This window comes from Ceratotherium simum, chromosome 36 (genome assembly GCF_057802395.1).
Source record: "Ceratotherium simum simum isolate JZ-2026a chromosome 36, ASM5780239v1, whole genome shotgun sequence".
NCBI classification, from domain to species: Eukaryota; Metazoa; Chordata; class Mammalia; order Perissodactyla; family Rhinocerotidae; genus Ceratotherium; species Ceratotherium simum.
This window is the reverse complement of record NC_141935.1, coordinates 5,631,369-5,644,405: the sequence shown is the minus strand read 5'-3', so window position 1 is coordinate 5,644,405 and position 13,037 is coordinate 5,631,369. Positions and strand designations below refer to the sequence as shown.

At 37.2% G+C, this 13,037-nt stretch overlaps 1 pseudogene; it reads right to left on the bottom strand.

Annotated features, from left to right (window-relative positions):
* Window positions 1-13,037, bottom strand: part of LOC101393334 (complement factor H-like) — a 66,966-nt pseudogene that overhangs the window by 36,551 nt on the left and 17,378 nt on the right.

The following is a 13,037-nucleotide window of genomic DNA, read 5'->3' as shown; positions in this document are numbered from 1 at the left end:
CAGATGACTGAAGTATGTGAGGAAGTCCTTGGTAATGAAGATAAAATTATGTCTTGTGGGTTGTATTATATATAAACTTGTATGAAGACTCTCCAGGAAGAAAACTGTACAGACCTATTTAATTAATTCTCCTTGAGTACGTGTATCCTAGCCCTGGTTGATTAAATGAGCATCTTGGTTGAAAGATGAAAGTACTGATTTTATCACCCAGCTCCTCTATCTTCTTTTCCTTTCTTTTCCATTCTCACCAGAAATCAGAGCCCTGCCTTTTCTTCTCAGACCAACTCACTGTAGGGAGATGGCAGGGTTGTGGTTCTTTTTTTTTGGATTAACATTCATTAGGTTTATTTTCTATTTGTTGGAAACTATGTAAGAAATACAGAAGAGGGGGTTCAGGGCAGGCCACCCCAAGATGCACCACTCTATGCAGATTATTTTGAGCTGAAGACAACAAAGGCTCAGAAGACTCGGGAAGAACATTTGGCCTTCCCCAAAATTGCCTAAAAGAATTTAAGATAAAAAGCCTGTTCCAGGAAGGAGCCAATGCTATGAGATAACTATAGTATAATATAAACTAGGTGTGATAAGAAAGGCACCAACAAGCCCAGCTTATCAAAATTCTGTCTCTTGGAGCACATTCTCTAGGTGGCCCGGTAAACAGTTGTCTAACAAACATTTGCTTATCCATCTCCATATGAATTGCCTTCCTCCCCTTTGAAGAAGTCCCAAACCACTACCCCCAACATCCTCCTTTGTCTTTAACCTGAAGACGTATTTAAGATGACAACCTTGGCCAGATGGCTGAGTTGCTTAGTTTTTCCTAGGTTTCTCCCATGTATAGTTGTTATTAAACTTTGTTTTATATTCTCCTGTTAACTTGCCTCTTTAATTATTTGACCAGTCATAAGAACCTTAAGGGAAAGGGTGGAGGGGGAGATTCTCCCTCTTCCCCTACACAGACAAGCACAAAAATTTTCCATTGATCACATCATACAGAAAAATAACATGCTTACTCATGCCTCAAACCACTCATTGAGGCAAATTTTCCTTTCTTCATTTAACTAGAGAAATGAAGTAGCAATATTTCTTAATACCCAAATAGTTAAGATTATGGTAAACATTTGATAGTTTACTTCTAATTGGAGAATGAGAGGTTTTAAAATATGTTTTATAAATATTTTTAAATGAAGTATAATACAATTATGTTTTATTCAGTTCCTCCAATATACTGAATAATTTTAACCTGTATGTTTAGGTGCTATGTTGTTTATAATAGACTTATATATAATATTTTTCAGAAAAATTTGCCCTTTTCATTCAATGATTTAGAGATAATCTAGAACTTTTAATACCAGATGAGTATAAGAAGTTTTTTCTGTAAAGTGTGATTCTATTACAAGAAACCTTATGCAACATGTTAAAAAAAAAAATCTTCCAGCACACTCACAGACACAGGTTTATACACACCAAGTATTCACTATCATCTTCATCTTCCTTAAGATCACTGATCCATTTTCTTTTTTACTTTATAAGAGAAATTTTTCAAGTAGTTTCTACAGATTTGTTACATGGATTATAAACTTCGAATCCTTGCATATGCTAATGTCTCTCTTTAACAAAGAGTTGCGAATGATACCTTCTCTAGGTATGGATTCTTGGGCTAAAGTCTATAACTCTCATCATTGATAGATGTTTTCCCGACTTTTTTGAAGCTTCCAATATTGAGATTAAAATGGTCATTTAGTCTCATTCTTTTTCAGTAACGTTCTAGTTTTTCTTCCCACTGCTTTTTGGAGATTGAGAGTACTTTCTCTTCATCCTTGGATGAATTTTATTATGATATGTCAAAATGTGTGTCATTTAACAATAGTTCTACCTTGAGCAAGCTTAAATCTTTGGATTTGCAAGAACTGAGTCTAAAGGAACTCAATTAAATTTTCCATTAAATTAGAGAGTAGAGAATTGAATCCTGGTTGTCTGATTTCAGAACAAGTATGGTTATCCAGCTCATTATGGTGTTTCAAAGGATATGAAAAAAATAAAATAGTCCAATGAGTTTTCTTTTCAAAAGGTACACAAAGTAGGTATAATTAAAAGTAGGTGTTATTATTATCACAGGCCTGAGCCCCTCTGCTATTTTTCTCTTTCATTTGAGAACACTTAAATCTGTCTTTACCATCCAACAAGATCATTCCTGAAGCAGATATAACATTCCACATATGGTCTGATCAGCACTGATGCTGGCAGGACTTAGAATAGCCTCCTTCTACCTCTTACGCTTCTACCAGTGCAGGATGTGGCCTCATTACCAGTTATGGTGGTTCCTCATAGTTTTGACTCAAACTGATCTCAAAATTGAATAAAATATTCACTAATTTTTAAAACTGTTTCTAATCTGTCTATATTTCCACAGCTAATTCCTTTGACCCAAGCCCAGGATCTTAGAGTTACCATGGCTAAATATCATGTTATTAGCATGATAATTAACAACCTAGCATATAGGATTCTTTATGATGACGAATCTGGCCTAATGAGATTCACTACATTATGCCTTGTATCATTCCAGTTGTGAATTTGTACTGCATTTCCTCTAAGTCATTAAACTGTTTGATGACAAAAATGAGTAATGGAGTAGGCCTAAGAACAAAGTCCTGCATCTGATCATCAGAGAAGTTTATTTAATGAAATTACAAACTATCAGATAAGCCATCTCACCCGTCAATTTCCCCATCTTGTCCACAAGATCATCAGAGGGTCCCTTGTGGAATAACTTTGCTGAGATCCAGATATAATTGGGTTTATCTATCATTTTCATAAGTCAACCATAAATGTGATTAAATATTTTCCTTATGGAAGTCATTCAAGATGGCAATGTAGGAGGATACTGAACTCACCTCCACCCACAAATGCATCAAAGTTATAGCTACATACAGAACAATTTTCCCTGAAAAAAAAACAAAAGCTAGCTGAGTAACTCATACAAATCCGGCAAATGAGGGAAAACCACACTGAAGTGGGTAGGAGGACTGGACACCTTGCCATAAACCTCCTCCCAGCACAGCGACCCAACATGGCAACATGAAACTCCAAGCATCTCCCCGAGGAGTAAAGGGTTTGAACCCCACATCTAGCACCCCAACTTTAAGTCCTGCACCAGAAAGATGAGCCTCCAAAACATCTAGCTTTGAAAAACAACTGGGCTTATGTCCACAAGACCCACAAAGCCGTAGCTAACTGAGAAACCATTCTTAAAGGGCCCACATGTGTGTTTTCACCCACCCCAAGGCCCAATGCAGAGAGCCAACTGGAAAGTACTCAGACCTTCTGTGGAAGAGGCTTATTTGTCTATCATAAAGCATTGGCCTGAGGGGCAGGCATTTAATTTAACTCACATCTAGGGGCCTGCTGAAATACTCCCCAGAGATGGAGGCCAGCGGATGCCATCCTGTGCTATTCCTCTGCCTCACTCCAGATCACCAGCATCTCTTGTAAAGGAGCTTGTACCCTTCTCTGAGGCCCTGATTTTCGTGGCTTGCACCCAGGCGATACCGCTAGATTGCTTGTGTCTGGTGGCTACTTGCAGGTTCCATAGGACTGTAACAAATGGAGAAAAAGTTTTTAACAGGCTACCACCCCAAGAGCACAGCAGAGAGGCACAGACTTGCCCCCGTCTTTCTGTGAGAGGTCTATTAGATTTATCTTCATGGCTGTGGTGTGAGGGGCTGATTTCTAATTAAACACACATCTAAGGACTGACTTAATCTTCTTCAGACACCCTGGAAGGTGGTGCTATCTTCATGCTCTCCCTCTGCCATGCTCCAGAGCACCCTTAACTCCCAGATGGGAGCTGGTACAAGTGTCTAGTTCCCCAGACACCAGATTTAGTGGTTGCCACCCAGGGGATGTTTCTTGATCACTGACCTTTAGGGGCCAGTGGGGCCTGTGGTCATGGGTCTCATGAGACTATAACAACTGGACAGACAGTTTGTGGTCATCTACCACCCACATGGCACAGTGCAGATGCAGACTGAAGTACAACCTCAATTTTTCTGTGAAAGAGGCTTTATTAGCTTGTCCTGGAGCTTTGGCCTGAGGGGCAGGCTTCTGGTTGGGGACATATCTAGGGGCCTACTAAGTGCTCTCTGAGACTGAAGCCACGGGACACCACTGTGTGCTGCCCTTCTGCCTTACTCCAGCTCACTGGTATCTGTACCCTCATATGGTGCCCCAGGATACCCAGGTGCTTTGGTGGCCAGTAGGGCTTATGCTCATGGGTCCCACAGGACTGTAACAAAGTGACAAAGTGTTTTTAACTGGCTACCACCCCAAGGGCAGAGTAGAGGCAAAAGACTGAGGAGTCCAGTCTTACTGTGAAAGAGGCCTATTAGCTGATCTTCATAGCTGAGGACTGAGAGGCAGACTTGTAATTGAACACACAACTAATGGCCCAGAGTATTCCCCTCTCCATAGACCTTGGAGGGCAAGTGCTATCTTCACGCTCCCCCTTTGCTGGGCTCAAGTGCACTAATATCTCCTGAATGGGAGCTGGAGTCATGGTTTTTATAGCTGGTGCCCCCGTTTCTGTAGCTACTGCCCAGGGATCATGAGATGGTTGTCTGGCTCTGATGACCAGCAGGGTTTGTGTTCACAAGTTCAACTGGACAGTAAGAAAGAAAGAAATGGTTCTTAACTAGTTATCACCCCACAGCTCAGCTCAGATATAGCCATATCCCAGTCTTCCCCTGAAAGACACATATTTGCATACTTTAAAAGCTGCTGCCTGAGGACCTAGCTTCTAATCATCCTGAATCTCGGTGCTGACTGAGATTTTCCCCTTTGGGACACTGACAGGTCTTGGCATACCCTCAACTACTGGAAACCACTAAAAATAAATCCAAAGACTTGAGAGACAACAAAGAGCTGGGACACGGTTGAACAATAAGGTTCATCTTCTATGCAAGGTCACACTTTCAATACTGGGAGAAAAGTGGCAGTTTTATCTAACGCATATAAATAAACACAGAGAGTCAAGAAAAATGAAGAAACAAAGGAATATGTTCCAAATGAAAGAACAAGATAAAACCCCATAAAAGACCTTAATGAAATGAAGATAAATGATTTATCCAATAAAGTATTCAAAATAACAGTTATAAAGATCCTGAGTTCTGGAGAACATAGTCAGAATTTCCACAAAGAGATAGAAAATTTGAGAAAGTACCAAACAGAAGTCACAGAGCCAAGAAATACAAAAACTGAACTAAAAAATGCAAAAGAAAAGTTCAACAATGGACTAGATGAAACAGAAGAAAGGATCAGTGAAGTCAAAGACAGAGTGGTGGAATTCACCCAATTAGAAAAGAAAAAAAGAGTGAAAATAGCTGAAGGGACTATGAGACAACATCAAGCAGACCAACATCCGTGTTATAGAAGTCCCAGAAGGAGAAGAGAAAGATAAAGGGGCAGAAAACTTATTAGAAGAAATAATCGTTGAAAACTTCCTACTCTGGGGAAGGAAACAGAATCTAGATTCAGGAAGCACAGAGATTTCCAAATGAGATGATTCCAAAGAGAACCACACCGATAAACATTCTTGTTAAAATGTCAAAGGTAAAGATAAGGATTGAAACTAAAAGCAGCAAGAGACACACAACTTGTTCTGTACAAAGGAACCTCCATTAGACTATAAGCATATTTTTCAGCAGCAACTTTCCAGGCCAGATGAGAGTGGCACAATATATTCAAAGAGCTGAAGGAAAAAAAGCTGCCAACCAACAAGACTCTATTTGGAAAAGTTGTCCTTCAGAATTGAAGGAGAAATAAAGAATTTTCCAGACAAGCAATAGATAAAGGAGCTTATCATCACTAGATGAGCTTTACAAGAAATGTTAAAGGGACTTCTTTAAGCTGACATGAAAGGGTGCTAATTAGGAACAGGAAACATATGAAAGAATAAAACTCACTGGCAAAGGTAAATATAGAGTAAATTTAGAATAATCTAATGTTCTAAAGGTGGTGGGATAATCACTTATAAAGTTAGTACAAAGAATAAGAGACAAAAGTAGTGAAAATGTAACTACAATAATTTCTTAAGAGATACATATGATAAAAAGATGTAGGTTGTAACATCAAAATATAAAACGTGGGGGGTGGGATAAAAATATAGAGCTTTAGGGGCCAGCCCGGTGGCGTAGCGGTTAAGTTCAAGCACTCCGCTTCTGCAGCGGAGGGTTCACAGGTTCAGATGCTGGGCGCAGACCTACACACCACTCATCAAGCCGTGATGAGGTGGCATCCCACATAGAGCAACTAGAAGGATGCACAACTATGACATACAACTATCTACTGGGGATTTGGGGAGAAAAAAGGAAAACAGGAGAAAGATGGGCAACAGATGTTAGCTCAGGGCCAATCTTCCTCAAAAAAAAAAGGAGTTTAACATTCAAAAAAAAAAATAGAGCTTTAGAATGCAATCAAACTTAAGTTGTTATAAGTTAAAATAGACTGTTATAAATATGAGTTATTTTATGTAAGCCACATGGTAACCATAAAGCAAAGTCTATATTAGATATACAAAAGTTAAAGGAAAAGGAATCTAAGCATACTACAACAGAAAATCATCAAATCACAAAGGAAGAGAGCAAGAGAAGAAGAAAAAAAACAGAGTAATTACAAAGTATCAGGAAAGCAATTAACAAAATGGCAATAAGTACATACCTATCAATAATTACTTTAAATGAAAGCAGACTAAATTCTACAATCAAAAGACATAGAGTTTCTAAATGGATAAAAAAACAAGACCCATCTGTATGCTGCCTACAAGACACTTACTTCAAATCTAAAGATATGCACAGACTGAAAGTGAAGGGATGAAAAATATATTCCATGCAAATGGAAACTCAAAGAAAGGTGGGGTAGCTATAAATATAAATCAGACAAAATAGACTTCAAAACAAAGACTATAATAAGTGACAAAGAAAGGCATTACATAATGACAGAGGGGTCAATATGACAACAAGATATAACATTTGTAAATATTTATGCACTCAGTACAGGAGCATTTAAATATATAAAGCAAATATTAACAGACCTAAAGGGAGAAACAGACAGAAATACAATAATAGTAGGATACTATAACACCCCACTTTCACTACTGGATCATCCAGACAGAAAAATCAATAAGAAAACATTGACTTTAAACAACACATTAGACCAGATGGACTTAACAGATATATATAGATCATACCGTCCAAAAGGAACAGAATACACATTCTTCTCAAGTGCACATGGAACAGTCTCCAAGATAAATCACAAAACAAATCTTAATACATTTAAGAAAATTGAAAACTTATCAAGCATCTTTTCCAACCATGATGGTATGAAACTAGAAATCAATTACAAGAAGAAAACTGGAAAATCCACAGATACATGGAGATTAAACAACATGCTACTGAACAACCAATATGTCAAAGAAAAAATCAAAGGAGAAATCAAAAAATACCTTGAGACAAATGAAAATGGAAATACAACATACCAAAACTTATGGGAGGCTGCAAAAGCAGTTCTATGAGTGAAGTTCATGGCAATTAAAGCCTACATCAGGAAACAAAAAAATCTCAAATAAACAAACCAATTTTATTCTTCAAGGAACTGGAAAAAGAAGAACAAAGTCCAAAGTTAGTAGAAAGAAGGAAATAACAAAAATCAGAGTGAAAATAAAAGAAAGACAAACAAAAAGACAACAGAACATATCAAGAAAACTAAGAGCTGGTGTTTTAAAAAGATAAAACTGACAAACCTTTAACTGGACTCACCAAGATTCAAATAGATGATATCAGAAATGAAAGAGGAGACATTCCCACTGATACCACAGAAATAAAAAGATCATAAGAGACAACTATGAACAATTATGCTAACAAATGGGGCAACCTAGAAGAAAAGGATACTTTTCTAGAAACATACAACCTACTAAGACTGAATCATGAAGAAATTTAAAAATCTGAACAGACTGATTACTAGTAAGGAGATCAGCTCAGTAATCAAAAACTTTCCAACAAACGAGAGTCCAACACCAGATGATTTCATTGGTCAATTCTACTAAATATTTAGAGAAGAATTAACGCCAATTCTTTTCAAACTCTTCAAACAAATCGAAGGAGGGGGGAACACTTCCAAACTCATTTTATAAAGCCAGCAGTACCCTGATTCCAAAACCAGAAAAAACACCAAAAGAAAAGAAAATTACAGGACAATATTCCTGATGAATACAGATGCAAAAATCCTCAACAAAATATTAGCAAACCAAATTCAACAATACATTAAAAGGATCATACACCATGATCAAGTGGGATGTGTTCCAGGGATGCAAGGATGGGTCAACGTTAACAAATCAATCTGTACAATATACCACATTAACAAAATGAAGGATAAAAATTATATGATCATCTCAATAGACGCAGAAAAGGCATTCAACAAAATTCAGCATTTACTTTGCTCTCAACAAAGTAGGTTTAGAGGGAAGGTGCCTCAACATAATAAAGGCCCAAGATGACAAGCCCACTGCCAACATCACGCACAACAATGAAAAGCTGCCAGCTTTTCCTCTAAGACCAGGAACAAGACAAGAAGGCTCACTCTTACCAGTTTTATTCAACACAGTATTGGAAGTCCTAGCTAGAGAAATTAGGCAATAAAAAGAAATAAAAGCATCCAGATTGCAAAGGAAAAAGTAAAACTGTCACTATTTGCAGATGACATGATGATATATTATATAAAACCAGAAAGACTCCACCAAAAATCTCTTTGAATTAACAAATTCAGTGAAAAAAAATCAATATATAAAAATCTGTTGGATTTTGATACACTAATAATGAATTATCAGAAAGAGAAACTAAGAAAACAATCTCATTTACAATTGTACTGAAAAGAATAAAATAACTAGGTATAAATCTAACCAAGGAGGTGAAAGACCTGTACACTGAAAACTATAAGACAATGAGAAAAAACAAAATTGAAGAAAACACAAACAGAAAGATATTCCATGGTCATGGATTGGAAAAATTAATATTGTTGAAGTGTCCACACTACCAAAAGCAATCTACAGATTCATAGCAAGCCCATTCAAAATTCCAATGGCATTTTTCACAGAAATAGAGCAAGCAATCCTAAAATCTGTTTGGAACCACAGAAGACTCCAAAGAATCAAAGCAATCCTAAGAAAGAACGAAGCTGGAGGAATTCTGCTTCTTGATTTCAAACTATATTACTAAGCTATAGTAATCAAAACAGTATGGTATTGGCATAAAAACAAACACATAGAGGAATGAAACAGAATAGAGAACCCAGAAATAAACTGGTCAGAAATTGACATATATGGTCAATTAATTAATGACAATGGAGCCAAGAATATATAGTGGGGAAAGGACAGTCTCTTCAATACATGGCATTGGGAAAGCTGGACAGTCATATGCAAAAGAAGGAATCTGGACCACTATGTTACACCACATGCACAAAAGCTAACTCAAAATGGATTAAAGATTTCAACATAAGACCTGAAATCATAAAACTCCTAGAAGACAACATAGAGGGTAAGGTCCTTGACATGGTCTTGGAGATGATTTTTTTAACTTGACATCAAAAGCAAAGGCAGCAAAAAGTAAAAATAAAAAAGTGAGAAAACTATGTTAAATTAAAAAGCTTCTGCACATCAAAGGAAACCATCAACAAATGAGAAGGCAACCTACTAAATGGGAGAAAATATTTGCAAATCATCTGTCTGATAAGGGATTATTATCCAAAATATATAAAGAACTCATACAACTCAATATCCACAAAAAACAAACAATATAATTAGAAACTGGGCAGAGGATCTAAACAGACATTTTCCCAAAGAAGCCACACAGATGGCCAACATGTAGTTGAAAAGATACTCAACATCATTAACCATCAGAGAAATGAAAATCAAAACCACAATGAGCTCTCAGCTCATACCTGTTAGAATGGCTGTCATCAAGCACAAGAGATAACAAGTGTTGGTGAGGATATGGGGAAAAGGGAACGCTTGTGAACTGTTGGTGGAAATGTAGATTGGTATAACCACTATGGAAAACAGTATGGAGGTTCCTCAAAAAATTAAAAATAGAACTACCATACGATCCAGCAATTTCACTTCTGGGTATTTATCCAAAGGAAATGAAATCACTGTCTCAAAAAGATAGCTGTTACCCCATGTTCACTGCAGAATTATTTACAATAGCCAAGACATTGAAGCCACCTACGTGTCCATTGGTGGACGAAGGAATAAAGAAAATGTGGTGTATATATATATATACACAATGGAATATTATTCAGCCATAGTAGAGAAGGAAATCTTGCCATTTGTGCCAATATGGATGGAACTTGAGAGCATTATGCTACGTAAAATAAGGCAGAGAGAGAAAGACAAGTACTGTATGATCTCACTTATATGTGGAACCTAATAAAAAAGAACTCGTAGATATAGACAATGGATTGGTGGTTGCAGGAGGCAGGGTGTGGGTGGTGGGCAAAATGGGTGAAGGTGGTCAAGAGGTACAGTTGTAAAATAATGAAGTCATGGAGATGTAATGCACAGCATGGTGACCATAGTTTTATCGCTGTATTTTATATTCGAAACTTTCTAAGAGGCTAGATCTTAAAAGTTCTCATCACAAGGGGAAAAAAATGTGTAACTATGTGTGGTAACAGATGTTGACTAGACTTGTCGTCGTGATCATTTAGCAATATATACAAATATGAAATCATTATGCTGTACATCTGAAACTAATAAAATGTTATATGTCAATTAAATCCAAATAAAGATAAATACTTTCCTTATATTCAATGAACATCGAAGTCTCTTTCATACTGATAATAGCTTCCTCTACAAGGGTCTCGTGCTTTGAAAATTCATTTGGACTCATGCCTACAATTAACATTGAGCCCATTGACCTATTATTTGTATCATTATGTTTTTCATTCATGGAATATCCAGCTTAAGTGGGTTCATTTTTACAATGAACTGTGATATATAAAAAAAAGGAATATAATCGTAGAAACAGAAAAAAGGCAGAGGAAACATCCCCAGAAATAAAATACTCTGTTGAATTGAGTGGCATTTTGTTCCTGTGATGATTTTAGAAAATTCCACAATGTCTTCAACACAGCTCCCTCCGAAATGTGAAGGCTAACTCCTCTCCCCTTGAGTGTGCTGGACTTAGTGACTCACTTCTAAAGAATAGGCATGGCTGAAGCAACAGTGTGTGACTGGGTCATAAATGGCATGGAGGCTTCCTCCCCTCTCATTCCAATCTCCAGCTCTGGAGAAAGTGAGCTGCCATTCAAGCAACCTGTGGAGACACCCATGTGGTACAGAACTGAGGTTTCTGCCAAAAGCCACGTGAGTGAGCTGTCCTGGAAGCAGGTCCTCCAGCCCAGCCTAGCCACCCAGGAACTGCAGCCTAGACCAGCATCCTGACTGCAGCACAGGAGTCTGACTCAGAACTACCCAGCTAAGCCACTCCCAAATTCCTGACCCAAAGAAACTCTGAGATAAGTTTTGTTGTTTTAAGCCAGCATGTTTTGGGAGATATTTGTTACGCAGAAATAAGTGATTAATAAACTAGGTGTTCAAAGACACTAGTCTTACCCAATGTTTTAATTCAGATATTAGAATTACATTAGTTATATATATACATATACATATATATATTCATACACACACACACATATTTTTAATGTTGAATAGCAAAATATCAGAAGTTTTTCGTTTACAAATATGTTTTATTGATCCTACTTAGAACTGGCTACTTTGAAAAGCAAAGAATACTCTAAAGCCTCTACTTTACATACACTGTAAGGCAAATATTTGCATTTATTGTGTCCCTATGTTTTTGTGTTTAAGAGAAAGCAATTTCAGAATTAAGAAGTGGTTTGGGGGTGGGCACAAGGGGTGAAGAGAGACATATATATGGTGATGGTCAAACAAAAATGTACAACCCAAAATTTCACAATGTTATAAACTATTAAAACATCAATTAAAAAAATAAAAGGAAAAAATCAAAAAGAAAAAAAAAAGAAGTAGGTCAAGATATGAATGGAACTTACAGCTACATCTTGGAGAAGGTGCCCAGCCTGAACTGGTGCATTTGGCTGTATTTCCTCGGGTGGCAGGATAAAAGCCATTTTTACACTCAGATATGATTTCATCTTCAGTTCTGTGTTGAGTGCTTTCAGGTGTGTAGACACCATGTGGAATATAAGGAGGATCACATGTTGTTTCTCAAAAGAAAAAGACTATGTAGATAATGTAGACATCACTGCCCATTACAATAACCAAGTACATGAAAATAAAGTAGATGTTATTTTTTTGACTTTACCACAGCACAGAATGGCATTAAAATGAGCACAGCCTCATATCCTTCTCCTCTATCACTCGTTTCCTTCACTGTATCTCTCATCTGATGTATTTCTGCCTCCTGGACTCTTGAATCCTCTTTCTCCAAAGCCATCACATGCTTCATGATGTTCCTTATGTGGCAATGAATCCGTGATATATCACTTCCACTACTATTTCCACTTCCTTCAACCTCCTTGCCTTCTGTAGTTTTCATAAGGACTGGTTACAAATATCCTGAGTCTCTTTTTCCAGAAACGCGGTAGGATTGCATATCTCTGCTCCTTTGAAGGAGACATGGCCATATGACTTGCAAGACAAGGAAATGAATGTGGAAGTAATATGTTTCTCTTTAGGGAGGAAGTTTTAAAAGCCATTGTGTGAATTCTTATGTTCTCTTCCCCACAGCTGCAGTGATCAAGGAAGAACATGGAAAGATGATGTCTCTCGCCTCTGATTCTTACAATGGATATAATGAGTAGAGTCCGTTCAGACCTATGTTGGAAGTGAGGATGAATAGGAAATAAACTTTAGTTTATTAGGCTGAATAGGAAATAAACTTTAGCTTATTAGGCTACTGAGATTTTGAAATACGTTTTTCTTACTGTAATAGGACAACCTAGTCCAG